The sequence below is a fragment of the Camelina sativa genome, chromosome 12 (genome assembly GCF_030686135.1).
Source record: "Camelina sativa cultivar CO46 ecotype springtype chromosome 12, ASM3068613v1".
NCBI lineage: Eukaryota > Viridiplantae > Streptophyta > Magnoliopsida > Brassicales > Brassicaceae > Camelina > Camelina sativa.
The window spans coordinates 31,395,915-31,420,572 of NC_141891.1; the positions used below are offsets into that span (position 1 = coordinate 31,395,915).

Sequence of the window (24,658 nt, forward strand, 5' to 3'; positions counted from 1 at the left end):
TGCGATTGCATGGGATATACTAACTGATGCGATCATACCAGCACTAATGCACCGGATCCCATCAGAACTCCGCAGTTAAGCGTGCTTGGGCGAGAGTAGTACTAGGATGGGTGACCTCCCGGGAAGTCCTCGTGTTGCATCCCTCCCTCCCCCCCCCCTTTTTTTTTTTTTTTGGTTGTTTCGCAAGACTATAGTACATAGAGAACGTCGTAACTTTCAGACCGTGAGGAACCACGCAACCCATAATACCTTTTTGAAAAGCCCCAAGAGAGCTTCTGGTAAGGCAATGGGTCTTCGTACCATTGGACCATTCTCGAGGGCAGATTTTGACGTTTGAAGGCAGTTGAGATGTTTTTTTGTGATCCCGACACAATTAGTTACGGCTCCAAAACAGTGTTTGGACATGGTTATCGCTTGTTTTTGGACGTTGGAAGCACGTCCAAGGTGACTAAACCGGTCCGCATATCAAGTGGGACCCACATCGAATGATCCATTCAGTTTTCAAAAAAGTATATATGCGATTGCATGGGATATACTAACTGATGCGATCATACCAGCACTAATGCACCGGATCCCATCAGAACTCCGCAGTTAAGCGTGCTTGGGCGAGAGTAGTACTAGGATGGGTGACCTCCCGGGAAGTCCTCGTGTTGCATCCCTCCCTCCCCCCCCCCCCTTTTTTTTTTTTTTGGTTGTTTCGCAAGACTATAGTACATAGAGAACGTCGTAACTTTCAGACCGTGAGGAACCACGCAACCCATAATACCTTTTTGAAAAGCCCCAAGAGAGCTTCTGGTAAGGCAATGGGTCTTCGTACCATTGGACCATTCTCGAGGGCAGATTTTGACGTTTGAAGGCAGTTGAGATGTTTTTTTGTGATCCCGACACAATTAGTTACGGCTCCAAAACAGTGTTTGGACATGGTTATCGCTTGTTTTTGGACGTTGGAAGCACGTCCAAGGTGACTAAACCGGTCCGCATATCAAGTGGGACCCACATCGAATGATCCATTCAGTTTTCAAAAAAGTATATATGCGATTGCATGGGATATACTAACTGATGCGATCATACCAGCACTAATGCACCGGATCCCATCAGAACTCCGCAGTTAAGCGTGCTTGGGCGAGAGTAGTACTAGGATGGGTGACCTCCCGGGAAGTCCTCGTGTTGCATCCCTCCCTCCCCCCCCCCCCTTTTTTTTTTTTTTGGTTGTTTCGCAAGACTATAGTACATAGAGAACGTCGTAACTTTCAGACCGTGAGGAACCACGCAACCCATAATACCTTTTTGAAAAGCCCCAAGAGAGCTTCTGGTAAGGCAATGGGTCTTCGTACCATTGGACCATTCTCGAGGGCAGATTTTGACGTTTGAAGGCAGTTGAGATGTTTTTTTGTGATCCCGACACAATTAGTTACGGCTCCAAAACAGTGTTTGGACATGGTTATCACTTGTTTTTGGACGTTGGAAGCACGTCCAAGGTGACTAAACCGGTCCGCATATCAAGTGGGACCCACATCGAATGATCCATTCAGTTTTCAAAAAAGTATATATGCGATTGCATGGGATATACTAACTGATGCGATCATACCAGCACTAATGCACCGGATCCCATCAGAACTCCGCAGTTAAGCGTGCTTGGGCGAGAGTAGTACTAGGATGGGTGACCTCCCGGGAAGTCCTCGTGTTGCATCCCTCCCTCCCCCCCCCCCCTTTTTTTTTTTTTTGGTTGTTTCGCAAGACTATAGTACATAGAGAACGTCGTAACTTTCAGACCGTGAGGAACCACGCAACCCATAATACCTTTTTGAAAAGCCCCAAGAGAGCTTCTGGTAAGGCAATGGGTCTTCGTACCATTGGACCATTCTCGAGGGCAGATTTTGACGTTTGAAGGCAGTTGAGATGTTTTTTTGTGATCCCGACACAATTAGTTACGGCTCCAAAACAGTGTTTGGACATGGTTATCGCTTGTTTTTGGACGTTGGAAGCACGTCCAAGGTGACTAAACCGGTCCGCATATCAAGTGGGACCCACATCGAATGATCCATTCAGTTTTCAAAAAAGTATATATGCGATTGCATGGGATATACTAACTGATGCGATCATACCAGCACTAATGCACCGGATCCCATCAGAACTCCGCAGTTAAGCGTGCTTGGGCGAGAGTAGTACTAGGATGGGTGACCTCCCGGGAAGTCCTCGTGTTGCATCCCTCCCTCCCCCCCCCCTTTTTTTTTTTTTTGGTTGTTTCGCAAGACTATAGTACATAGAGAACGTCGTAACTTTCAGACCGTGAGGAACCACGCAACCCATAATACCTTTTTGAAAAGCCCCAAGAGAGCTTCTGGTAAGGCAATGGGTCTTCGTACCATTGGACCATTCTCGAGGGCAGATTTTGACGTTTGAAGGCAGTTGAGATGTTTTTTTGTGATCCCGACACAATTAGTTACGGCTCCAAAACAGTGTTTGGACATGGTTATCGCTTGTTTTTGGACGTTGGAAGCACGTCCAAGGTGACTAAACCGGTCCGCATATCAAGTGGGACCCACATCGAATGATCCATTCAGTTTTCAAAAAAGTATATATGCGATTGCATGGGATATACTAACTGATGCGATCATACCAGCACTAATGCACCGGATCCCATCAGAACTCCGCAGTTAAGCGTGCTTGGGCGAGAGTAGTACTAGGATGGGTGACCTCCCGGGAAGTCCTCGTGTTGCATCCCTCCCTCCCCCCCCCCCCCTTTTTTTTTTTTTTGGTTGTTTCGCAAGACTATAGTACATAGAGAACGTCGTAACTTTCAGACCGTGAGGAACCACGCAACCCATAATACCTTTTTGAAAAGCCCCAAGAGAGCTTCTGGTAAGGCAATGGGTCTTCGTACCATTGGACCATTCTCGAGGGCAGATTTTGACGTTTGAAGGCAGTTGAGATGTTTTTTTGTGATCCCGACACAATTAGTTACGGCTCCAAAACAGTGTTTGGACATGGTTATCACTTGTTTTTGGACGTTGGAAGCACGTCCAAGGTGACTAAACCGGTCCGCATATCAAGTGGGACCCACATCGAATGATCCATTCAGTTTTCAAAAAAGTATATATGCGATTGCATGGGATATACTAACTGATGCGATCATACCAGCACTAATGCACCGGATCCCATCAGAACTCCGCAGTTAAGCGTGCTTGGGCGAGAGTAGTACTAGGATGGGTGACCTCCCGGGAAGTCCTCGTGTTGCATCCCTCCCTCCCCCCCCCCCCCTTTTTTTTTTTTTTGGTTGTTTCGCAAGACTATAGTACATAGAGAACGTCGTAACTTTCAGACCGTGAGGAACCACGCAACCCATAATACCTTTTTGAAAAGCCCCAAGAGAGCTTCTGGTAAGGCAATGGGTCTTCGTACCATTGGACCATTCTCGAGGGCAGATTTTGACGTTTGAAGGCAGTTGAGATGTTTTTTTGTGATCCCGACACAATTAGTTACGGCTCCAAAACAGTGTTTGGACATGGTTATCACTTGTTTTTGGACGTTGGAAGCACGTCCAAGGTGACTAAACCGGTCCGCATATCAAGTGGGACCCACATCGAATGATCCATTCAGTTTTCAAAAAAGTATATATGCGATTGCATGGGATATACTAACTGATGCGATCATACCAGCACTAATGCACCGGATCCCATCAGAACTCCGCAGTTAAGCGTGCTTGGGCGAGAGTAGTACTAGGATGGGTGACCTCCCGGGAAGTCCTCGTGTTGCATCCCTCCCTCCCCCCCCCCCCCTTTTTTTTTTTTTTGGTTGTTTCGCAAGACTATAGTACATAGAGAACGTCGTAACTTTCAGACCGTGAGGAACCACGCAACCCATAATACCTTTTTGAAAAGCCCCAAGAGAGCTTCTGGTAAGGCAATGGGTCTTCGTACCATTGGACCATTCTCGAGGGCAGATTTTGACGTTTGAAGGCAGTTGAGATGTTTTTTTGTGATCCCGACACAATTAGTTACGGCTCCAAAACAGTGTTTGGACATGGTTATCGCTTGTTTTTGGACGTTGGAAGCACGTCCAAGGTGACTAAACCGGTCCGCATATCAAGTGGGACCCACATCGAATGATCCATTCAGTTTTCAAAAAAGTATATATGCGATTGCATGGGATATACTAACTGATGCGATCATACCAGCACTAATGCACCGGATCCCATCAGAACTCCGCAGTTAAGCGTGCTTGGGCGAGAGTAGTACTAGGATGGGTGACCTCCCGGGAAGTCCTCGTGTTGCATCCCTCCCTCCCCCCCCCCCCTTTTTTTTTTTTTTGGTTGTTTCGCAAGACTATAGTACATAGAGAACGTCGTAACTTTCAGACCGTGAGGAACCACGCAACCCATAATACCTTTTTGAAAAGCCCCAAGAGAGCTTCTGGTAAGGCAATGGGTCTTCGTACCATTGGACCATTCTCGAGGGCAGATTTTGACGTTTGAAGGCAGTTGAGATGTTTTTTTGTGATCCCGACACAATTAGTTACGGCTCCAAAACAGTGTTTGGACATGGTTATCGCTTGTTTTTGGACGTTGGAAGCACGTCCAAGGTGACTAAACCGGTCCGCATATCAAGTGGGACCCACATCGAATGATCCATTCAGTTTTCAAAAAAGTATATATGCGATTGCATGGGATATACTAACTGATGCGATCATACCAGCACTAATGCACCGGATCCCATCAGAACTCCGCAGTTAAGCGTGCTTGGGCGAGAGTAGTACTAGGATGGGTGACCTCCCGGGAAGTCCTCGTGTTGCATCCCTCCCTCCCCCCCCCCTTTTTTTTTTTTTTGGTTGTTTCGCAAGACTATAGTACATAGAGAACGTCGTAACTTTCAGACCGTGAGGAACCACGCAACCCATAATACCTTTTTGAAAAGCCCCAAGAGAGCTTCTGGTAAGGCAATGGGTCTTCGTACCATTGGACCATTCTCGAGGGCAGATTTTGACGTTTGAAGGCAGTTGAGATGTTTTTTTGTGATCCCGACACAATTAGTTACGGCTCCAAAACAGTGTTTGGACATGGTTATCGCTTGTTTTTGGACGTTGGAAGCACGTCCAAGGTGACTAAACCGGTCCGCATATCAAGTGGGACCCACATCGAATGATCCATTCAGTTTTCAAAAAAGTATATATGCGATTGCATGGGATATACTAACTGATGCGATCATACCAGCACTAATGCACCGGATCCCATCAGAACTCCGCAGTTAAGCGTGCTTGGGCGAGAGTAGTACTAGGATGGGTGACCTCCCGGGAAGTCCTCGTGTTGCATCCCTCCCTCCCCCCCCCCCCTTTTTTTTTTTTTTGGTTGTTTCGCAAGACTATAGTACATAGAGAACGTCGTAACTTTCAGACCGTGAGGAACCACGCAACCCATAATACCTTTTTGAAAAGCCCCAAGAGAGCTTCTGGTAAGGCAATGGGTCTTCGTACCATTGGACCATTCTCGAGGGCAGATTTTGACGTTTGAAGGCAGTTGAGATGTTTTTTTGTGATCCCGACACAATTAGTTACGGCTCCAAAACAGTGTTTGGACATGGTTATCACTTGTTTTTGGACGTTGGAAGCACGTCCAAGGTGACTAAACCGGTCCGCATATCAAGTGGGACCCACATCGAATGATCCATTCAGTTTTCAAAAAAGTATATATGCGATTGCATGGGATATACTAACTGATGCGATCATACCAGCACTAATGCACCGGATCCCATCAGAACTCCGCAGTTAAGCGTGCTTGGGCGAGAGTAGTACTAGGATGGGTGACCTCCCGGGAAGTCCTCGTGTTGCATCCCTCCCTCCCCCCCCCCCCTTTTTTTTTTTTTTGGTTGTTTCGCAAGACTATAGTACATAGAGAACGTCGTAACTTTCAGACCGTGAGGAACCACGCAACCCATAATACCTTTTTGAAAAGCCCCAAGAGAGCTTCTGGTAAGGCAATGGGTCTTCGTACCATTGGACCATTCTCGAGGGCAGATTTTGACGTTTGAAGGCAGTTGAGATGTTTTTTTGTGATCCCGACACAATTAGTTACGGCTCCAAAACAGTGTTTGGACATGGTTATCACTTGTTTTTGGACGTTGGAAGCACGTCCAAGGTGACTAAACCGGTCCGCATATCAAGTGGGACCCACATCGAATGATCCATTCAGTTTTCAAAAAAGTATATATGCGATTGCATGGGATATACTAACTGATGCGATCATACCAGCACTAATGCACCGGATCCCATCAGAACTCCGCAGTTAAGCGTGCTTGGGCGAGAGTAGTACTAGGATGGGTGACCTCCCGGGAAGTCCTCGTGTTGCATCCCTCCCTCCCCCCCCCCCCTTTTTTTTTTTTTTGGTTGTTTCGCAAGACTATAGTACATAGAGAACGTCGTAACTTTCAGACCGTGAGGAACCACGCAACCCATAATACCTTTTTGAAAAGCCCCAAGAGAGCTTCTGGTAAGGCAATGGGTCTTCGTACCATTGGACCATTCTCGAGGGCAGATTTTGACGTTTGAAGGCAGTTGAGATGTTTTTTTGTGATCCCGACACAATTAGTTACGGCTCCAAAACAGTGTTTGGACATGGTTATCGCTTGTTTTTGGACGTTGGAAGCACGTCCAAGGTGACTAAACCGGTCCGCATATCAAGTGGGACCCACATCGAATGATCCATTCAGTTTTCAAAAAAGTATATATGCGATTGCATGGGATATACTAACTGATGCGATCATACCAGCACTAATGCACCGGATCCCATCAGAACTCCGCAGTTAAGCGTGCTTGGGCGAGAGTAGTACTAGGATGGGTGACCTCCCGGGAAGTCCTCGTGTTGCATCCCTCCCTCCCCCCCCCCCCTTTTTTTTTTTTTTGGTTGTTTCGCAAGACTATAGTACATAGAGAACGTCGTAACTTTCAGACCGTGAGGAACCACGCAACCCATAATACCTTTTTGAAAAGCCCCAAGAGAGCTTCTGGTAAGGCAATGGGTCTTCGTACCATTGGACCATTCTCGAGGGCAGATTTTGACGTTTGAAGGCAGTTGAGATGTTTTTTTGTGATCCCGACACAATTAGTTACGGCTCCAAAACAGTGTTTGGACATGGTTATCGCTTGTTTTTGGACGTTGGAAGCACGTCCAAGGTGACTAAACCGGTCCGCATATCAAGTGGGACCCACATCGAATGATCCATTCAGTTTTCAAAAAAGTATATATGCGATTGCATGGGATATACTAACTGATGCGATCATACCAGCACTAATGCACCGGATCCCATCAGAACTCCGCAGTTAAGCGTGCTTGGGCGAGAGTAGTACTAGGATGGGTGACCTCCCGGGAAGTCCTCGTGTTGCATCCCTCCCTCCCCCCCCCCCTTTTTTTTTTTTTTGGTTGTTTCGCAAGACTATAGTACATAGAGAACGTCGTAACTTTCAGACCGTGAGGAACCACGCAACCCATAATACCTTTTTGAAAAGCCCCAAGAGAGCTTCTGGTAAGGCAATGGGTCTTCGTACCATTGGACCATTCTCGAGGGCAGATTTTGACGTTTGAAGGCAGTTGAGATGTTTTTTTGTGATCCCGACACAATTAGTTACGGCTCCAAAACAGTGTTTGGACATGGTTATCGCTTGTTTTTGGACGTTGGAAGCACGTCCAAGGTGACTAAACCGGTCCGCATATCAAGTGGGACCCACATCGAATGATCCATTCAGTTTTCAAAAAAGTATATATGCGATTGCATGGGATATACTAACTGATGCGATCATACCAGCACTAATGCACCGGATCCCATCAGAACTCCGCAGTTAAGCGTGCTTGGGCGAGAGTAGTACTAGGATGGGTGACCTCCCGGGAAGTCCTCGTGTTGCATCCCTCCCTCCCCCCCCCCCCTTTTTTTTTTTTTTGGTTGTTTCGCAAGACTATAGTACATAGAGAACGTCGTAACTTTCAGACCGTGAGGAACCACGCAACCCATAATACCTTTTTGAAAAGCCCCAAGAGAGCTTCTGGTAAGGCAATGGGTCTTCGTACCATTGGACCATTCTCGAGGGCAGATTTTGACGTTTGAAGGCAGTTGAGATGTTTTTTTGTGATCCCGACACAATTAGTTACGGCTCCAAAACAGTGTTTGGACATGGTTATCGCTTGTTTTTGGACGTTGGAAGCACGTCCAAGGTGACTAAACCGGTCCGCATATCAAGTGGGACCCACATCGAATGATCCATTCAGTTTTCAAAAAAGTATATATGCGATTGCATGGGATATACTAACTGATGCGATCATACCAGCACTAATGCACCGGATCCCATCAGAACTCCGCAGTTAAGCGTGCTTGGGCGAGAGTAGTACTAGGATGGGTGACCTCCCGGGAAGTCCTCGTGTTGCATCCCTCCCTCCCCCCCCCCCCCCCTTTTTTTTTTTTTTGGTTGTTTCGCAAGACTATAGTACATAGAGAACGTCGTAACTTTCAGACCGTGAGGAACCACGCAACCCATAATACCTTTTTGAAAAGCCCCAAGAGAGCTTCTGGTAAGGCAATGGGTCTTCGTACCATTGGACCATTCTCGAGGGCAGATTTTGACGTTTGAAGGCAGTTGAGATGTTTTTTTGTGATCCCGACACAATTAGTTACGGCTCCAAAACAGTGTTTGGACATGGTTATCACTTGTTTTTGGACGTTGGAAGCACGTCCAAGGTGACTAAACCGGTCCGCATATCAAGTGGGACCCACATCGAATGATCCATTCAGTTTTCAAAAAAGTATATATGCGATTGCATGGGATATACTAACTGATGCGATCATACCAGCACTAATGCACCGGATCCCATCAGAACTCCGCAGTTAAGCGTGCTTGGGCGAGAGTAGTACTAGGATGGGTGACCTCCCGGGAAGTCCTCGTGTTGCATCCCTCCCTCCCCCCCCCCCCCTTTTTTTTTTTTTTGGTTGTTTCGCAAGACTATAGTACATAGAGAACGTCGTAACTTTCAGACCGTGAGGAACCACGCAACCCATAATACCTTTTTGAAAAGCCCCAAGAGAGCTTCTGGTAAGGCAATGGGTCTTCGTACCATTGGACCATTCTCGAGGGCAGATTTTGACGTTTGAAGGCAGTTGAGATGTTTTTTTGTGATCCCGACACAATTAGTTACGGCTCCAAAACAGTGTTTGGACATGGTTATCGCTTGTTTTTGGACGTTGGAAGCACGTCCAAGGTGACTAAACCGGTCCGCATATCAAGTGGGACCCACATCGAATGATCCATTCAGTTTTCAAAAAAGTATATATGCGATTGCATGGGATATACTAACTGATGCGATCATACCAGCACTAATGCACCGGATCCCATCAGAACTCCGCAGTTAAGTGTGCTTGGGCGAGAGTAGTACTAGGATGGGTGACCTCCCGGGAAGTCCTCGTGTTGCATCCCTCCCTCCCCCCCCCCCCTTTTTTTTTTTTTGGTTGTTTCGCAAGACTATAGTACATAGAGAACGTCGTAACTTTCAGACCGTGAGGAACCACGCAACCCATAATACCTTTTTGAAAAGCCCCAAGAGAGCTTCTGGTAAGGCAATGGGTCTTCGTACCATTGGACCATTCTCGAGGGCAGATTTTGACGTTTGAAGGCAGTTGAGATGTTTTTTTGTGATCCCGACACAATTAGTTACGGCTCCAAAACAGTGTTTGGACATGGTTATCACTTGTTTTTGGACGTTGGAAGCACGTCCAAGGTGACTAAACCGGTCCGCATATCAAGTGGGACCCACATCGAATGATCCATTCAGTTTTCAAAAAAGTATATATGCGATTGCATGGGATATACTAACTGATGCGATCATACCAGCACTAATGCACCGGATCCCATCAGAACTCCGCAGTTAAGCGTGCTTGGGCGAGAGTAGTACTAGGATGGGTGACCTCCCGGGAAGTCCTCGTGTTGCATCCCTCCCTCCCCCCCCCCCCCCCCTTTTTTTTTTTTTTGGTTGTTTCGCAAGACTATAGTACATAGAGAACGTCGTAACTTTCAGACCGTGAGGAACCACGCAACCCATAATACCTTTTTGAAAAGCCCCAAGAGAGCTTCTGGTAAGGCAATGGGTCTTCGTACCATTGGACCATTCTCGAGGGCAGATTTTGACGTTTGAAGGCAGTTGAGATGTTTTTTTGTGATCCCGACACAATTAGTTACGGCTCCAAAACAGTGTTTGGACATGGTTATCACTTGTTTTTGGACGTTGGAAGCACGTCCAAGGTGACTAAACCGGTCCGCATATCAAGTGGGATCCACATCGAATGATCCATTCAGTTTTCAAAAAAGTATATATGCGATTGCATGGGATATACTAACTGATGCGATCATACCAGCACTAATGCACCGGATCCCATCAGAACTCCGCAGTTAAGCGTGCTTGGGCGAGAGTAGTACTAGGATGGGTGACCTCCCGGGAAGTCCTCGTGTTGCATCCCTCCCTCCCCCCCCCCCTTTTTTTTTTTTTTGGTTGTTTCGCAAGACTATAGTACATAGAGAACGTCGTAACTTTCAGACCGTGAGGAACCACGCAACCCATAATACCTTTTTGAAAAGCCCCAAGAGAGCTTCTGGTAAGGCAATGGGTCTTCGTACCATTGGACCATTCTCGAGGGCAGATTTTGACGTTTGAAGGCAGTTGAGATGTTTTTTTGTGATCCCGACACAATTAGTTACGGCTCCAAAACAGTGTTTGGACATGGTTATCACTTGTTTTTGGACGTTGGAAGCACGTCCAAGGTGACTAAACCGGTCCGCATATCAAGTGGGACCCACATCGAATGATCCATTCAGTTTTCAAAAAAGTATATATGCGATTGCATGGGATATACTAACTGATGCGATCATACCAGCACTAATGCACCGGATCCCATCAGAACTCCGCAGTTAAGCGTGCTTGGGCGAGAGTAGTACTAGGATGGGTGACCTCCCGGGAAGTCCTCGTGTTGCATCCCTCCCTCCCCCCCCCCCCTTTTTTTTTTTTTTGGTTGTTTCGCAAGACTATAGTACATAGAGAACGTCGTAACTTTCAGACCGTGAGGAACCACGCAACCCATAATACCTTTTTGAAAAGCCCCAAGAGAGCTTCTGGTAAGGCAATGGGTCTTCGTACCATTGGACCATTCTCGAGGGCAGATTTTGACGTTTGAAGGCAGTTGAGATGTTTTTTTGTGATCCCGACACAATTAGTTACGGCTCCAAAACAGTGTTTGGACATGGTTATCACTTGTTTTTGGACGTTGGAAGCACGTCCAAGGTGACTAAACCGGTCCGCATATCAAGTGGGATCCACATCGAATGATCCATTCAGTTTTCAAAAAAGTATATATGCGATTGCATGGGATATACTAACTGATGCGATCATACCAGCACTAATGCACCGGATCCCATCAGAACTCCGCAGTTAAGCGTGCTTGGGCGAGAGTAGTACTAGGATGGGTGACCTCCCGGGAAGTCCTCGTGTTGCATCCCTCCCTCCCCCCCCCCCTTTTTTTTTTTTTGGTTGTTTCGCAAGACTATAGTACATAGAGAACGTCGTAACTTTCAGACCGTGAGGAACCACGCAACCCATAATACCTTTTTGAAAAGCCCCAAGAGAGCTTCTGGTAAGGCAATGGGTCTTCGTACCATTGGACCATTCTCGAGGGCAGATTTTGACGTTTGAAGGCAGTTGAGATGTTTTTTTGTGATCCCGACACAATTAGTTACGGCTCCAAAACAGTGTTTGGACATGGTTATCACTTGTTTTTGGACGTTGGAAGCACGTCCAAGGTGACTAAACCGGTCCGCATATCAAGTGGGATCCACATCGAATGATCCATTCAGTTTTCAAAAAAGTATATATGCGATTGCATGGGATATACTAACTGATGCGATCATACCAGCACTAATGCACCGGATCCCATCAGAACTCCGCAGTTAAGCGTGCTTGGGCGAGAGTAGTACTAGGATGGGTGACCTCCCGGGAAGTCCTCGTGTTGCATCCCTCCCTCCCCCCCCCCCTTTTTTTTTTTTTTGGTTGTTTCGCAAGACTATAGTACATAGAGAACGTCGTAACTTTCAGACCGTGAGGAACCACGCAACCCATAATACCTTTTTGAAAAGCCCCAAGAGAGCTTCTGGTAAGGCAATGGGTCTTCGTACCATTGGACCATTCTCGAGGGCAGATTTTGACGTTTGAAGGCAGTTGAGATGTTTTTTTGTGATCCCGACACAATTAGTTACGGCTCCAAAACAGTGTTTGGACATGGTTATCACTTGTTTTTGGACGTTGGAAGCACGTCCAAGGTGACTAAACCGGTCCGCATATCAAGTGGGACCCACATCGAATGATCCATTCAGTTTTCAAAAAAGTATATATGCGATTGCATGGGATATACTAACTGATGCGATCATACCAGCACTAATGCACCGGATCCCATCAGAACTCCGCAGTTAAGCGTGCTTGGGCGAGAGTAGTACTAGGATGGGTGACCTCCCGGGAAGTCCTCGTGTTGCATCCCTCCCTCCCCCCCCCCCTTTTTTTTTTTTTTGGTTGTTTCGCAAGACTATAGTACATAGAGAACGTCGTAACTTTCAGACCGTGAGGAACCACGCAACCCATAATACCTTTTTGAAAAGCCCCAAGAGAGCTTCTGGTAAGGCAATGGGTCTTCGTACCATTGGACCATTCTCGAGGGCAGATTTTGACGTTTGAAGGCAGTTGAGATGTTTTTTTGTGATCCCGACACAATTAGTTACGGCTCCAAAACAGTGTTTGGACATGGTTATCACTTGTTTTTGGACGTTGGAAGCACGTCCAAGGTGACTAAACCGGTCCGCATATCAAGTGGGACCCACATCGAATGATCCATTCAGTTTTCAAAAAAGTATATATGCGATTGCATGGGATATACTAACTGATGCGATCATACCAGCACTAATGCACCGGATCCCATCAGAACTCCGCAGTTAAGCGTGCTTGGGCGAGAGTAGTACTAGGATGGGTGACCTCCCGGGAAGTCCTCGTGTTGCATCCCTCCCTCCCCCCCCCCCTTTTTTTTTTTTTTGGTTGTTTCGCAAGACTATAGTACATAGAGAACGTCGTAACTTTCAGACCGTGAGGAACCACGCAACCCATAATACCTTTTTGAAAAGCCCCAAGAGAGCTTCTGGTAAGGCAATGGGTCTTCGTACCATTGGACCATTCTCGAGGGCAGATTTTGACGTTTGAAGGCAGTTGAGATGTTTTTTTGTGATCCCGACACAATTAGTTACGGCTCCAAAACAGTGTTTGGACATGGTTATCACTTGTTTTTGGACGTTGGAAGCACGTCCAAGGTGACTAAACCGGTCCGCATATCAAGTGGGACCCACATCGAATGATCCATTCAGTTTTCAAAAAAGTATATATGCGATTGCATGGGATATACTAACTGATGCGATCATACCAGCACTAATGCACCGGATCCCATCAGAACTCCGCAGTTAAGCGTGCTTGGGCGAGAGTAGTACTAGGATGGGTGACCTCCCGGGAAGTCCTCGTGTTGCATCCCTCCCTCCCCCCCCCCCTTTTTTTTTTTTTTGGTTGTTTCGCAAGACTATAGTACATAGAGAACGTCGTAACTTTCAGACCGTGAGGAACCACGCAACCCATAATACCTTTTTGAAAAGCCCCAAGAGAGCTTCTGGTAAGGCAATGGGTCTTCGTACCATTGGACCATTCTCGAGGGCAGATTTTGACGTTTGAAGGCAGTTGAGATGTTTTTTTGTGATCCCGACACAATTAGTTACGGCTCCAAAACAGTGTTTGGACATGGTTATCACTTGTTTTTGGACGTTGGAAGCACGTCCAAGGTGACTAAACCGGTCCGCATATCAAGTGGGACCCACATCGAATGATCCATTCAGTTTTCAAAAAAGTATATATGCGATTGCATGGGATATACTAACTGATGCGATCATACCAGCACTAATGCACCGGATCCCATCAGAACTCCGCAGTTAAGCGTGCTTGGGCGAGAGTAGTACTAGGATGGGTGACCTCCCGGGAAGTCCTCGTGTTGCATCCCTCCCTCCCCCCCCCCCCTTTTTTTTTTTTTTGGTTGTTTCGCAAGACTATAGTACATAGAGAACGTCGTAACTTTCAGACCGTGAGGAACCACGCAACCCATAATACCTTTTTGAAAAGCCCCAAGAGAGCTTCTGGTAAGGCAATGGGTCTTCGTACCATTGGACCATTCTCGAGGGCAGATTTTGACGTTTGAAGGCAGTTGAGATGTTTTTTTGTGATCCCGACACAATTAGTTACGGCTCCAAAACAGTGTTTGGACATGGTTATCACTTGTTTTTGGACGTTGGAAGCACGTCCAAGGTGACTAAACCGGTCCGCATATCAAGTGGGACCCACATCGAATGATCCATTCAGTTTTCAAAAAAGTATATATGCGATTGCATGGGATATACTAACTGATGCGATCATACCAGCACTAATGCACCGGATCCCATCAGAACTCCGCAGTTAAGCGTGCTTGGGCGAGAGTAGTACTAGGATGGGTGACCTCCCGGGAAGTCCTCGTGTTGCATCCCTCCCTCCCCCCCCCCCCCCTTTTTTTTTTTTTTGGTTGTTTCGCAAGACTATAGTACATAGAGAACGTCGTAACTTTCAGACCGTGAGGAACCACGCAACCCATAATACCTTTTTGAAAAGCCCCAAGAGAGCTTCTGGTAAGGCAATGGGTCTTCGTACCATTGGACCATTCTCGAGGGCAGATTTTGACGTTTGAAGGCAGTTGAGATGTTTTTTTGTGATCCCGACACAATTAGTTACGGCTCCAAAACAGTGTTTGGACATGGTTATCACTTGTTTTTGGACGTTGGAAGCACGTCCAAGGTGACTAAACCGGTCCGCATATCAAGTGGGACCCACATCGAATGATCCATTCAGTTTTCAAAAAAGTATATATGCGATTGCATGGGATATACTAACTGATGCGATCATACCAGCACTAATGCACCGGATCCCATCAGAACTCCGCAGTTAAGCGTGCTTGGGCGAGAGTAGTACTAGGATGGGTGACCTCCCGGGAAGTCCTCGTGTTGCATCCCTCCCTCCCCCCCCCCCTTTTTTTTTTTTTTGGTTGTTTCGCAAGACTATAGTACATAGAGAACGTCGTAACTTTCAGACCGTGAGGAACCACGCAACCCATAATACCTTTTTGAAAAGCCCCAAGAGAGCTTCTGGTAAGGCAATGGGTCTTCGTGCCATTGGACCATTCTCGAGGGCAGATTTTGACGTTTGAAGGCAGTTGAGATGTTTTTTTGTGATCCCGACACAATTAGTTACGGCTCCAAAACAGTGTTTGGACATGGTTATCACTTGTTTTTGGACGTTGGAAGCACGTCCAAGGTGACTAAACCGGTCCACATATCAAGTGGGACCCACATCGAATGATCCATTCAGTTTTCAAAAAAGTATATATGCGATTGCATGGGATATACTAACTGATGCGATCATACCAGCACTAATGCACCGGATCCCATCAGAACTCCGCAGTTAAGCGTGCTTGGGCGAGAGTAGTACTAGGATGGGTGACCTCCCGGGAAGTCCTCGTGTTGCATCCCTCCCTCCCCCCCCCCCCCCCCCCCCCTTTTTTTTTTTTTTGGTTGTTTCGCAAGACTATAGTACATAGAGAACGTCGTAACTTTCAGACCGTGAGGAACCACGCAACCCATAATACCTTTTTGAAAAGCCCCAAGAGAGCTTCTGGTAAGGCAATGGGTCTTCGTACCATTGGACCATTCTCGAGGGCAGATTTTGACGTTTGAAGGCAGTTGAGATGTTTTTTTGTGATCCCGACACAATTAGTTACGGCTCCAAAACAGTGTTTGGACATGGTTATCACTTGTTTTTGGACGTTGGAAGCACGTCCAAGGTGACTAAACCGGTCCGCATATCAAGTGGGACCCACATCGAATGATCCATTCAGTTTTCAAAAAAGTATATATGCGATTGCATGGGATATACTAACTGATGCGATCATACCAGCACTAATGCACCGGATCCCATCAGAACTCCGCAGTTAAGCGTGCTTGGGCGAGAGTAGTACTAGGATGGGTGACCTCCCGGGAAGTCCTCGTGTTGCATCCCTCCCTCCCCCCCCCCCTTTTTTTTTTTTTTGGTTGTTTCGCAAGACTATAGTACATAGAGAACGTCGTAACTTTCAGACCGTGAGGAACCACGCAACCCATAATACCTTTTTGAAAAGCCCCAAGAGAGCTTCTGGTAAGGCAATGGGTCTTCGTACCATTGGACCATTCTCGAGGGCAGATTTTGACGTTTGAAGGCAGTTGAGATGTTTTTTTGTGATCCCGACACAATTAGTTACGGCTCCAAAACAGTGTTTGGACATGGTTATCACTTGTTTTTGGACGTTGGAAGCACGTCCAAGGTGACTAAACCGGTCCGCATATCAAGTGGGACCCACATCGAATGATCCATTCAGTTTTCAAAAAAGTATATATGCGATTGCATGGGATATACTAACTGATGCGATCATACCAGCACTAATGCACCGGATCCCATCAGAACTCCGCAGTTAAGCGTGCTTGGGCGAGAGTAGTACTAGGATGGGTGACCTCCCGGGAAGTCCTCGTGTTGCATCCCTCCCTCCCCCCCCCCCCCCCTTTTTTTTTTTTTTGGTTGTTTCGCAAGACTATAGTACATAGAGAACGTCGTAACTTTCAGACCGTGAGGAACCACGCAACCCATAATACCTTTTTGAAAAGCCCCAAGAGAGCTTCTGGTAAGGCAATGGGTCTTCGTACCATTGGACCATTCTCGAGGGCAGATTTTGACGTTTGAAGGCAGTTGAGATGTTTTTTTGTGATCCCGACACAATTAGTTACGGCTCCAAAACAGTGTTTGGACATGGTTATCACTTGTTTTTGGACGTTGGAAGCACGTCCAAGGTGACTAAACCGGTCCGCATATCAAGTGGGACCCACATCGAATGATCCATTCAGTTTTCAAAAAAGTATATATGCGATTGCATGGGATATACTAACTGATGCGATCATACCAGCACTAATGCACCGGATCCCATCAGAACTCCGCAGTTAAGCGTGCTTGGGCGAGAGTAGTACTAGGATGGGTGACCTCCCGGGAAGTCCTCGTGTTGCATCCCTCCCTCCCCCCCCCCCCCCCCTTTTTTTTTTTTTTGGTTGTTTCGCAAGACTATAGTACATAGAGAACGTCGTAACTTTCAGACCGTGAGGAACCACGCAACCCATAATACCTTTTTGAAAAGCCCCAAGAGAGCTTCTGGTAAGGCAATGGGTCTTCGTACCATTGGACCATTCTCGAGGGCAGATTTTGACGTTTGAAGGCAGTTGAGATGTTTTTTTGTGATCCCGACACAATTAGTTACGGCTCCAAAACAGTGTTTGGACATGGTTATCACTTGTTTTTGGACGTTGGAAGCACGTCCAAGGTGACTAAACCGGTCCGCATATCAAGTGGGACCCACATCGAATGATCCATTCAGTTTTCAAAAAAGTATATATGCGATTGCATGGGATATACTAACTGATGCGATCATACCAGCACTAATGCACCGGATCCCATCAGAACTCCGCAGTTAAGCGTGCTTGGGCGAGAGTAGTACTAGGATGGGTGACCTCCCGGGAAGTCCTCGTGTTGCATCCCTCCCTCCCCCCCCCCCCTTTTTTTTTTTTTTGGTTGTTTCGCAAGACTATAGTACATAGAGAACGTCGTAACTTTCAGACCGTGAGGAACCACGCAACCCATAATACCTTTTTGAAAAGCCCCAAGAGAGCTTCTGGTAAGGCAATGGGTCTTCGTACCATTGGACCATTCTCGAGGGCAGATTTTGACGTTTGAAGGCAGTTGAGATGTTTTTTTGTGATCCCGACACAATTAGTTACGGCTCCAAAACAGTGTTTGGACATGGTTATCACTTGTTTTTGGACGTTGGAAGCACGTCCAAGGTGACTAAACCGGTCCGCATATCAAGTGGGACCCACATCGAATGATCCATTCAGTTTTCAAAAAAGTATATATGCGATTGCATGGGATATACTAACTGATGCGATCATACCAGCACTAATGCACCGGATCCCATCAGAACTCCGCAGTTAAGCGTGCTTGGGCGAGAGTAGTACTAGGATGGGTGACCTCCCGGGAAGTCCTCGTGTTGCATCCCTCCCTCCCCCCCCCCCCTTTTTTTTTTTTTTGGTTGTTTCGCAAGACTATAGTACATAGAGAACGTCGTAACTTTCAGACCGTGAGGAACCACGCAACCCATAATACCTTTTTGAAAAGCCCCAAGAGAGCTTCTGGTAAGGCAATGGGTCTTCGTACCATTGGACCATTCTCGAGGGCAGATTTTGACGTTTGAAGGCAGTTGAGATGTTTTTTTGTGATCCCGACACAATTAGTTACGGCTCCAAAACAGTGTTTGGACATGGTTATCACTTGTTTTTGGACGTTGGAAGCACGTCCAAGGTGACTAAACCGGTCCGCATATCAAGTGGGACCCACATCGAATGATCCATTCAGTTTTCAAAAAAGTATATATGCGATTGCATGGGATATACTAACTGATGCGATCATACCAGCACTATAATGCACCGGATCCCATCAGAACTCCGCAGTTAAGCGTGCTTGGGCGAGAGTAGTACTAGGATGGGTGACCTCCCGGGAAGTCCTCGTGTTGCATCCCTCCCTCCCCCCCCCCCCCCCTTTTTTTTTTTTTTGGTTGTTTCGCAAGACTATAGTACATAGAGAACGTCGTAACTTTTAGACCGTGAGGAACCACGCAACCCATAATACCTTTTTGAAAAGCCCCAAGAGAGCTTCTGGTAAGGCAATGGGTCTTCGTACCATTGGACCATTCTCGAGGGCAGATTTTGACGTTTGAAGGCAGTTGAGATGTTTTTTTGTGATCCCGACACAATTAGTTACGGCTCCAAAACAGTGTTTGGACATGGTTATCACTTGTTTTTGGACGTTGGAAGCACGTCCAAGGTGACTAAACCGGTCCGCATATCAAGTGGGACCCACATCGAATGATCCATTCAGTTTTCAAAAAAGTATATATGCGATTGCATGGGATATACTAACTGATGCGATCATACCAGCACTAATGCACCGGATCCCATCAGAACTCCGCAGTTAAGCGTGCTTGGGCGAGAGTAGTACTAGGATGGGTGACCTCCCGGGAAGTCCTCGTGTTGCATCCCTCCCTCCCCCCCCCCCCTTTTTTTTTTTTTTGGTTGTTTCGCAAGACTATAGTACATAGAGAACGTCGTAACTTTCAGACCGTGAGGAACCACGCAACCCATAATACCTTTTTGAAAAGCCCCAAGAGAGCTTCTGGTAAGGCAATGGGTCTTCGTACCATTGGACCATTCTCGAGGGCAGATTTTGACGTTTGAAGGCAGTTGAGATGTTTTTTTGTGATCCCGACACAATTAGTTACGGCTCCAAAACAGTGTTTGGACATGGTTATCACTTGTTTTTGGACGTTGGAAGCACGTCCAAGGTGACTAAACCGGTCCGCATATCAAGTGGGACCCACATCGAATGATCCATTCAGTTTTCAAAAAAGTATATATGCGATTGCATGGGATATACTAACTGATGCGATCATACCAGCACTAATGCACCGGATCCCATCAGAACTCCGCAGTTAAGCGTGCTTGGGCGAGAGTAGTACTAGGATGGGTGACCTCCCGGGAAGTCCTCGTGTTGCATCCCTCCCTCCCCCCCCCCCCCCCCTTTTTTTTTTTTTTGGTTGTTTCGCAAGACTATAGTACATAGAGAACGTCGTAACTTTTAGACCGTGAGGAACCACGCAACCCATAATACCTTTTTGAAAAGCCCCAAGAGAGCTTCTGGTAAGGCAATGGGTCTTCGTACCATTGGACCATTCTCGAGGGCAGATTTTGACGTTTGAAGGCAGTTGAGATGTTTTTTTGTGATCCCGACACAATTAGTTACGGCTCCAAAACAGTGTTTGGACATGGTTATCACTTGTTTTTGGACGTTGGAAGCACGTCCAAGGTGACTAAACCGGTCCGCATATCAAGTGGGACCCACATCGAATGATCCATTCAGTTTTCAAAAAAGTATATATGCGATTGCATGGGATATACTAACTGATGCGATCATACCAGCACTAATGCACCGGATCCCATCAGAACTCCGCAGTTAAGCGTGCTTGGGCGAGAGTAGTACTAGGATGGGTGACCTCCCGGGAAGTCCTCGTGTTGCATCCCTCCCTCCCCCCCCCCCCCTTTTTTTTTTTTTTGGTTGTTTCGCAAGACTATAGTACATAGAGAACGTCGTAACTTTCAGACCGTGAGGAACCACGCAACCCATAATACCTTTTTGAAAAGCCCCAAGAGAGCTTCTGGTAAGGCAATGGGTCTTCGTACCATTGGACCATTCTCGAGGGCAGATTTTGACGTTTGAAGGCAGTTGAGATGTTTTTTTGTGATCCCGACACAATTAGTTACGGCTCCAAAACAGTGTTTGGACATGGTTATCACTTGTTTTTGGACGTTGGAAGCACGTCCAAGGTGACTAAACCGGTCCGCATATCAAGTGGGACCCACATCGAATGATCCATTCAGTTTTCAAAAAAGTATATATGCGATTGCATGGGATATACTAACTGATGCGATCATACCAGCACTAATGCACCGGATCCCATCAGAACTCCGCAGTTAAGCGTGCTTGGGCGAGAGTAGTACTAGGATGGGTGACCTCCCGGGAAGTCCTCGTGTTGCATCCCTCCCTCCCCCCCCCCCCCCCCTTTTTTTTTTTTTTGGTTGTTTCGCAAGACTATAGTACATAGAGAACGTCGTAACTTTCAGACCGTGAGGAACCACGCAACCCATAATACCTTTTTGAAAAGCCCCAAGAGAGCTTCTGGTAAGGCAATGGGTCTTCGTACCATTGGACCATTCTCGAGGGCAGATTTTGACGTTTGAAGGCAGTTGAGATGTTTTTTTGTGATCCCGACACAATTAGTTACGGCTCCAAAACAGTGTTTGGACATGGTTATCACTTGTTTTTGGACGTTGGAAGCACGTCCAAGGTGACTAAACCGGTCCGCATATCAAGTGGGACCCACATCGAATGATCCATTCAGTTTTCAAAAAAGTATATATGCGATTGCATGGGATATACTAACTGATGCGATCATACCAGCACTAATGCACCGGATCCCATCAGAACTCCGCAGTTAAGCGTGCTTGGGCGAGAGTAGTACTAGGATGGGTGACCTCCCGGGAAGTCCTCGTGTTGCATCCCTCCCTCCCCCCCCCCCCCTTTTTTTTTTTTTTGGTTGTTTCGCAAGACTATAGTACATAGAGAACGTCGTAACTTTCAGACCGTGAGGAACCACGCAACCCATAATACCTTTTTGAAAAGCCCCAAGAGAGCTTCTGGTAAGGCAATGGGTCTTCGTACCATTGGACCATTCTCGAGGGCAGATTTTGACGTTTGAAGGCAGTTGAGATGTTTTTTTGTGATCCCGACACAATTAGTTACGGCTCCAAAACAGTGTTTGGACATGGTTATCACTTGTTTTTGGACGTTGGAAGCACGTCCAAGGTGACTAAACCGGTCCGCATATCAAGTGGGACCCACATCGAATGATCCATTCAGTTTTCAAAAAAGTATATATGCGATTGCATGGGATATACTAACTGATGCGATCATACCAGCACTAATGCACCGGATCCCATCAGAACTCCGCAGTTAAGCGTGCTTGGGCGAGAGTAGTACTAGGATGGGTGACCTCCCGGGAAGTCCTCGTGTTGCATCCCTCCCTCCCCCCCCCCCCCCTTTTTTTTTTTTTTGGTTGTTTCGCAAGACTATAGTACATAGAGAACGTCGTAACTTTCAGACCGTGAGGAACCACGCAACCCATAATACCTTTTTGAAAAGCCCCAAGAGAGCTTCTGGTAAGGCAATGGGTCTTCGTACCATTGGACCATTCTCGAGGGCAGATTTTGACGTTTGAAGGCAGTTGAGATGTTTTTTTGTGATCCCGACACAATTAGTTACGGCTCCAAAACAGTGTTTGGACATGGTTATCACTTGTTTTTGGACGTTGGAAGCACGTCCAAGGTGACTAAACCGGTCCGCATATCAAGTGGGACCCACATCGAATGATCCATTCAGTTTTCAAAAAAGTATATATGCGATTGCATGGGATATACTAACTGATGCGATCATACCAGCACTAATGCACCGGATCCCATCAGAACTCCGCAGTTAAGCGTGCTTGGGCGAGAGTAGTACTAGGATGGGTGACCTCCCGGGAAGTCCTCGTGTTGCATCCCTCCCTCCCCCCCCCCCCCCCTTTTTTTTTTTTTTTGGTTGTTTCGCAAGACTATAGTACATAGAGAACGTCGTAACTTTCAGACCGTGAGGAACCACGCAACCCATAATACCTTTTTGAAAAGCCCCAAGAGAGCTTCTGGTAAGGCAATGGGTCTTCGTACCATTGGACCATTCTCGAGGGCAGATTTTGACGTTTGAAGGCAGTTGAGATGTTTTTTTGTGATCCCGACACAATTAGTTACGGCTCCAAAACAGTGTTTGGACATGGTTATCACTTGTTTTTGGACGTTGGAAGCACGTCCAAGGTGACTAAACCGGTCCGCATATCAAGTGGGACCCACATCGAATGATCCATTCAGTTTTCAAAAAAGTATATATGCGATTGCATGGGATATACTAACTGATGCGATCATACCAGCACTAATGCACCGGATCCCATCAGAACTCCGCAGTTAAGCGTGCTTGGGCGAGAGTAGTACTAGGATGGGTGACCTCCCGGGAAGTCCTCGTGTTGCATCCCTCCCTCCCCCCCCCCCCCCTTTTTTTTTTTTTTGGTTGTTTCGCAAGACTATAGTACATAGAGAACGTCGTAACTTTCAGACCGTGAGGAACCACGCAACCCATAATACCTTTTTGAAAAGCCCCAAGAGAGCTTCTGGTAAGGCAATGGGTCTTCGTACCATTGGACCATTCTCGAGGGCAGATTTTGACGTTTGAAGGCAGTTGAGATGTTTTTTTGTGATCCCGACACAATTAGTTACGGCTCCAAAACAGTGTTTGGACATGGTTATCACTTGTTTTTGGACGTTGGAAGCACGTCCAAGGTGACTAAACCGGTCCGCATATCAAGTGGGACCCACATCGAATGATCCATTCAGTTTTCAAAAAAGTATATATGCGATTGCATGGGATATACTAACTGATGCGATCATACCAGCACTAATGCACCGGATCCCATCAGAACTCCGCAGTTAAGCGTGCTTGGGCGAGAGTAGTACTAGGATGGGTGACCTCCCGGGAAGTCCTCGTGTTGCATCCCTCCCTCCCCCCCCCCCCCTTTTTTTTTTTTTTGGTTGTTTCGCAAGACTATAGTACATAGAGAACGTCGTAACTTTCAGACCGTGAGGAACCACGCAACCCATAATACCTTTTTGAAAAGCCCCAAGAGAGCTTCTGGTAAGGCAATGGGTCTTCGTACCATTGGACCATTCTCGAGGGCAGATTTTGACGTTTGAAGGCAGTTGAGATGTTTTTTTTGTGATCCCGACACAATTAGTTACGGCTCCAAAACAGTGTTTGGACATGGTTATCACTTGTTTTTGGACGTTGGAAGCACGTCCAAGGTGACTAAACCGGTCCGCATATCAAGTGGGACCCACATCGAATGATCCATTCAGTTTTCAAAAAGTATATATGCGATTGCATGGGATATACTAACTGATGCGATCATACCAGCACTAATGCACCGGATCCCATCAGAACTCCGCAGTTAAGCGTGCTTGGGCGAGAGTAGTACTAGGATGGGTGACCTCCCGGGAAGTCCTCGTGTTGCATCCCTCCCTCCCCCCCCCCCCCCCCTTTTTTTTTTTTTTGGTTGTTTCGCAAGACTATAGTACATAGAGAACGTCGTAACTTTCAGACCGTGAGGAACCACGCAACCCATAATACCTTTTTGAAAAGCCCCAAGAGAGCTTCTGGTAAGGCAATGGGTCTTCGTACCATTGGACCATTCTCGAGGGCAGATTTTGACGTTTGAAGGCAGTTGAGATGTTTTTTTGTGATCCCGACACAATTAGTTACGGCTCCAAAACAGTGTTTGGACATGGTTATCACTTGTTTTTGGACGTTGGAAGCACGTCCAAGGTGACTAAACCGGTCCGCATATCAAGTGGGACCCACATCGAATGATCCATTCAGTTTTCAAAAAAGTATATATGCGATTGCATGGGATATACTAACTGATGCGATCATACCAGCACTAATGCACCGGATCCCATCAGAACTCCGCAGTTAAGCGTGCTTGGGCGAGAGTAGTACTAGGATGGGTGACCTCCCGGGAAGTCCTCGTGTTGCATCCCTCCCTCCCCCCCCCCCCCCCCTTTTTTTTTTTTTTGGTTGTTTCGCAAGACTATAGTACATAGAGAACGTCGTAACTTTCAGACCGTGAGGAACCACGCAACCCATAATACCTTTTTGAAAAGCCCCAAGAGAGCTTCTGGTAAGGCAATGGGTCTTCGTACCATTGGACCATTC

The 24,658-nt window shown here is 46.8% G+C and overlaps 48 non-coding genes across 48 annotated transcripts; all 48 read left to right on the plus strand.

Annotated features, from left to right (window-relative positions):
- Positions 1-24: 24 nt before the first annotated feature.
- On the plus strand, positions 25-143 carry LOC147931935 (5S ribosomal RNA). The gene has a single exon (XR_015577199.1). It is a non-coding gene; the product is annotated as a 5S ribosomal RNA (ribosomal RNA).
- A 397-nt stretch (positions 144-540) lies between these two features.
- On the plus strand, positions 541-659 carry LOC147931936 (5S ribosomal RNA). The gene has a single exon (XR_015577200.1). It is a non-coding gene; the product is annotated as a 5S ribosomal RNA (ribosomal RNA).
- A 398-nt stretch (positions 660-1,057) lies between these two features.
- Positions 1,058-1,176, plus strand: LOC147931937 (5S ribosomal RNA). Its single transcript, XR_015577201.1, has one exon. It is a non-coding gene; the product is annotated as a 5S ribosomal RNA (ribosomal RNA).
- Positions 1,177-1,574: 398 nt separating this feature from the next.
- On the plus strand, positions 1,575-1,693 carry LOC147931938 (5S ribosomal RNA). The gene has a single exon (XR_015577202.1). It is a non-coding gene; the product is annotated as a 5S ribosomal RNA (ribosomal RNA).
- Positions 1,694-2,091: 398 nt separating this feature from the next.
- Positions 2,092-2,210, plus strand: LOC147931939 (5S ribosomal RNA). Its single transcript, XR_015577204.1, has one exon. It is a non-coding gene; the product is annotated as a 5S ribosomal RNA (ribosomal RNA).
- A 396-nt stretch (positions 2,211-2,606) lies between these two features.
- LOC147931940 (5S ribosomal RNA) lies at positions 2,607-2,725 on the plus strand. The gene has a single exon (XR_015577205.1). It is a non-coding gene; the product is annotated as a 5S ribosomal RNA (ribosomal RNA).
- A 399-nt stretch (positions 2,726-3,124) lies between these two features.
- On the plus strand, positions 3,125-3,243 carry LOC147931941 (5S ribosomal RNA). Its single transcript, XR_015577206.1, has one exon. It is a non-coding gene; the product is annotated as a 5S ribosomal RNA (ribosomal RNA).
- A 399-nt stretch (positions 3,244-3,642) lies between these two features.
- On the plus strand, positions 3,643-3,761 carry LOC147931942 (5S ribosomal RNA). The gene has a single exon (XR_015577207.1). It is a non-coding gene; the product is annotated as a 5S ribosomal RNA (ribosomal RNA).
- Positions 3,762-4,160: 399 nt separating this feature from the next.
- Positions 4,161-4,279, plus strand: LOC147931943 (5S ribosomal RNA). The gene has a single exon (XR_015577208.1). It is a non-coding gene; the product is annotated as a 5S ribosomal RNA (ribosomal RNA).
- Positions 4,280-4,677: 398 nt separating this feature from the next.
- Positions 4,678-4,796, plus strand: LOC147931944 (5S ribosomal RNA). The gene has a single exon (XR_015577209.1). It is a non-coding gene; the product is annotated as a 5S ribosomal RNA (ribosomal RNA).
- Positions 4,797-5,192: 396 nt separating this feature from the next.
- On the plus strand, positions 5,193-5,311 carry LOC147931945 (5S ribosomal RNA). The gene has a single exon (XR_015577210.1). It is a non-coding gene; the product is annotated as a 5S ribosomal RNA (ribosomal RNA).
- Positions 5,312-5,709: 398 nt separating this feature from the next.
- LOC147931946 (5S ribosomal RNA) lies at positions 5,710-5,828 on the plus strand. The gene has a single exon (XR_015577211.1). It is a non-coding gene; the product is annotated as a 5S ribosomal RNA (ribosomal RNA).
- A 398-nt stretch (positions 5,829-6,226) lies between these two features.
- On the plus strand, positions 6,227-6,345 carry LOC147931947 (5S ribosomal RNA). The gene has a single exon (XR_015577212.1). It is a non-coding gene; the product is annotated as a 5S ribosomal RNA (ribosomal RNA).
- Positions 6,346-6,743: 398 nt separating this feature from the next.
- Positions 6,744-6,862, plus strand: LOC147931948 (5S ribosomal RNA). Its single transcript, XR_015577213.1, has one exon. It is a non-coding gene; the product is annotated as a 5S ribosomal RNA (ribosomal RNA).
- A 398-nt stretch (positions 6,863-7,260) lies between these two features.
- LOC147931949 (5S ribosomal RNA) lies at positions 7,261-7,379 on the plus strand. The gene has a single exon (XR_015577216.1). It is a non-coding gene; the product is annotated as a 5S ribosomal RNA (ribosomal RNA).
- A 397-nt stretch (positions 7,380-7,776) lies between these two features.
- On the plus strand, positions 7,777-7,895 carry LOC147931950 (5S ribosomal RNA). Its single transcript, XR_015577217.1, has one exon. It is a non-coding gene; the product is annotated as a 5S ribosomal RNA (ribosomal RNA).
- Positions 7,896-8,293: 398 nt separating this feature from the next.
- On the plus strand, positions 8,294-8,412 carry LOC147931951 (5S ribosomal RNA). The gene has a single exon (XR_015577218.1). It is a non-coding gene; the product is annotated as a 5S ribosomal RNA (ribosomal RNA).
- A 401-nt stretch (positions 8,413-8,813) lies between these two features.
- LOC147931952 (5S ribosomal RNA) lies at positions 8,814-8,932 on the plus strand. The gene has a single exon (XR_015577219.1). It is a non-coding gene; the product is annotated as a 5S ribosomal RNA (ribosomal RNA).
- Positions 8,933-9,331: 399 nt separating this feature from the next.
- On the plus strand, positions 9,332-9,450 carry LOC147931953 (5S ribosomal RNA). The gene has a single exon (XR_015575762.1). It is a non-coding gene; the product is annotated as a 5S ribosomal RNA (ribosomal RNA).
- Positions 9,451-9,847: 397 nt separating this feature from the next.
- Positions 9,848-9,966, plus strand: LOC147931954 (5S ribosomal RNA). Its single transcript, XR_015577220.1, has one exon. It is a non-coding gene; the product is annotated as a 5S ribosomal RNA (ribosomal RNA).
- A 402-nt stretch (positions 9,967-10,368) lies between these two features.
- Positions 10,369-10,487, plus strand: LOC147931955 (5S ribosomal RNA). The gene has a single exon (XR_015577221.1). It is a non-coding gene; the product is annotated as a 5S ribosomal RNA (ribosomal RNA).
- A 397-nt stretch (positions 10,488-10,884) lies between these two features.
- Positions 10,885-11,003, plus strand: LOC147931956 (5S ribosomal RNA). The gene has a single exon (XR_015577222.1). It is a non-coding gene; the product is annotated as a 5S ribosomal RNA (ribosomal RNA).
- Positions 11,004-11,401: 398 nt separating this feature from the next.
- LOC147931957 (5S ribosomal RNA) lies at positions 11,402-11,520 on the plus strand. The gene has a single exon (XR_015577223.1). It is a non-coding gene; the product is annotated as a 5S ribosomal RNA (ribosomal RNA).
- Positions 11,521-11,916: 396 nt separating this feature from the next.
- Positions 11,917-12,035, plus strand: LOC147931958 (5S ribosomal RNA). Its single transcript, XR_015577224.1, has one exon. It is a non-coding gene; the product is annotated as a 5S ribosomal RNA (ribosomal RNA).
- Positions 12,036-12,432: 397 nt separating this feature from the next.
- Positions 12,433-12,551, plus strand: LOC147931959 (5S ribosomal RNA). The gene has a single exon (XR_015577225.1). It is a non-coding gene; the product is annotated as a 5S ribosomal RNA (ribosomal RNA).
- Positions 12,552-12,948: 397 nt separating this feature from the next.
- On the plus strand, positions 12,949-13,067 carry LOC147931960 (5S ribosomal RNA). Its single transcript, XR_015577227.1, has one exon. It is a non-coding gene; the product is annotated as a 5S ribosomal RNA (ribosomal RNA).
- Positions 13,068-13,464: 397 nt separating this feature from the next.
- LOC147931961 (5S ribosomal RNA) lies at positions 13,465-13,583 on the plus strand. The gene has a single exon (XR_015577228.1). It is a non-coding gene; the product is annotated as a 5S ribosomal RNA (ribosomal RNA).
- A 397-nt stretch (positions 13,584-13,980) lies between these two features.
- Positions 13,981-14,099, plus strand: LOC147931962 (5S ribosomal RNA). The gene has a single exon (XR_015577229.1). It is a non-coding gene; the product is annotated as a 5S ribosomal RNA (ribosomal RNA).
- Positions 14,100-14,497: 398 nt separating this feature from the next.
- Positions 14,498-14,616, plus strand: LOC147931963 (5S ribosomal RNA). Its single transcript, XR_015577230.1, has one exon. It is a non-coding gene; the product is annotated as a 5S ribosomal RNA (ribosomal RNA).
- Positions 14,617-15,016: 400 nt separating this feature from the next.
- LOC147931964 (5S ribosomal RNA) lies at positions 15,017-15,135 on the plus strand. The gene has a single exon (XR_015577231.1). It is a non-coding gene; the product is annotated as a 5S ribosomal RNA (ribosomal RNA).
- A 397-nt stretch (positions 15,136-15,532) lies between these two features.
- LOC147931965 (5S ribosomal RNA) lies at positions 15,533-15,651 on the plus strand. The gene has a single exon (XR_015577232.1). It is a non-coding gene; the product is annotated as a 5S ribosomal RNA (ribosomal RNA).
- Positions 15,652-16,058: 407 nt separating this feature from the next.
- On the plus strand, positions 16,059-16,177 carry LOC147931966 (5S ribosomal RNA). The gene has a single exon (XR_015577233.1). It is a non-coding gene; the product is annotated as a 5S ribosomal RNA (ribosomal RNA).
- Positions 16,178-16,574: 397 nt separating this feature from the next.
- On the plus strand, positions 16,575-16,693 carry LOC147931967 (5S ribosomal RNA). Its single transcript, XR_015577234.1, has one exon. It is a non-coding gene; the product is annotated as a 5S ribosomal RNA (ribosomal RNA).
- A 401-nt stretch (positions 16,694-17,094) lies between these two features.
- LOC147931968 (5S ribosomal RNA) lies at positions 17,095-17,213 on the plus strand. Its single transcript, XR_015577235.1, has one exon. It is a non-coding gene; the product is annotated as a 5S ribosomal RNA (ribosomal RNA).
- Positions 17,214-17,615: 402 nt separating this feature from the next.
- On the plus strand, positions 17,616-17,734 carry LOC147931969 (5S ribosomal RNA). Its single transcript, XR_015577236.1, has one exon. It is a non-coding gene; the product is annotated as a 5S ribosomal RNA (ribosomal RNA).
- Positions 17,735-18,132: 398 nt separating this feature from the next.
- On the plus strand, positions 18,133-18,251 carry LOC147931970 (5S ribosomal RNA). The gene has a single exon (XR_015577238.1). It is a non-coding gene; the product is annotated as a 5S ribosomal RNA (ribosomal RNA).
- A 398-nt stretch (positions 18,252-18,649) lies between these two features.
- Positions 18,650-18,770, plus strand: LOC147931971 (5S ribosomal RNA). Its single transcript, XR_015576521.1, has one exon. It is a non-coding gene; the product is annotated as a 5S ribosomal RNA (ribosomal RNA).
- Positions 18,771-19,171: 401 nt separating this feature from the next.
- LOC147931972 (5S ribosomal RNA) lies at positions 19,172-19,290 on the plus strand. Its single transcript, XR_015577239.1, has one exon. It is a non-coding gene; the product is annotated as a 5S ribosomal RNA (ribosomal RNA).
- A 398-nt stretch (positions 19,291-19,688) lies between these two features.
- Positions 19,689-19,807, plus strand: LOC147931973 (5S ribosomal RNA). The gene has a single exon (XR_015577240.1). It is a non-coding gene; the product is annotated as a 5S ribosomal RNA (ribosomal RNA).
- Positions 19,808-20,209: 402 nt separating this feature from the next.
- LOC147931974 (5S ribosomal RNA) lies at positions 20,210-20,328 on the plus strand. The gene has a single exon (XR_015577241.1). It is a non-coding gene; the product is annotated as a 5S ribosomal RNA (ribosomal RNA).
- Positions 20,329-20,727: 399 nt separating this feature from the next.
- LOC147931975 (5S ribosomal RNA) lies at positions 20,728-20,846 on the plus strand. Its single transcript, XR_015577242.1, has one exon. It is a non-coding gene; the product is annotated as a 5S ribosomal RNA (ribosomal RNA).
- A 402-nt stretch (positions 20,847-21,248) lies between these two features.
- Positions 21,249-21,367, plus strand: LOC147931976 (5S ribosomal RNA). The gene has a single exon (XR_015577243.1). It is a non-coding gene; the product is annotated as a 5S ribosomal RNA (ribosomal RNA).
- Positions 21,368-21,766: 399 nt separating this feature from the next.
- On the plus strand, positions 21,767-21,885 carry LOC147931977 (5S ribosomal RNA). Its single transcript, XR_015577244.1, has one exon. It is a non-coding gene; the product is annotated as a 5S ribosomal RNA (ribosomal RNA).
- A 400-nt stretch (positions 21,886-22,285) lies between these two features.
- Positions 22,286-22,404, plus strand: LOC147931978 (5S ribosomal RNA). The gene has a single exon (XR_015577245.1). It is a non-coding gene; the product is annotated as a 5S ribosomal RNA (ribosomal RNA).
- A 402-nt stretch (positions 22,405-22,806) lies between these two features.
- Positions 22,807-22,925, plus strand: LOC147931979 (5S ribosomal RNA). Its single transcript, XR_015577247.1, has one exon. It is a non-coding gene; the product is annotated as a 5S ribosomal RNA (ribosomal RNA).
- Positions 22,926-23,325: 400 nt separating this feature from the next.
- On the plus strand, positions 23,326-23,444 carry LOC147931980 (5S ribosomal RNA). The gene has a single exon (XR_015577248.1). It is a non-coding gene; the product is annotated as a 5S ribosomal RNA (ribosomal RNA).
- Positions 23,445-23,843: 399 nt separating this feature from the next.
- Positions 23,844-23,962, plus strand: LOC147931981 (5S ribosomal RNA). Its single transcript, XR_015577250.1, has one exon. It is a non-coding gene; the product is annotated as a 5S ribosomal RNA (ribosomal RNA).
- Positions 23,963-24,364: 402 nt separating this feature from the next.
- LOC147931982 (5S ribosomal RNA) lies at positions 24,365-24,483 on the plus strand. Its single transcript, XR_015577251.1, has one exon. It is a non-coding gene; the product is annotated as a 5S ribosomal RNA (ribosomal RNA).
- The last annotated feature ends 175 nt before the right edge of the window (positions 24,484-24,658 follow it).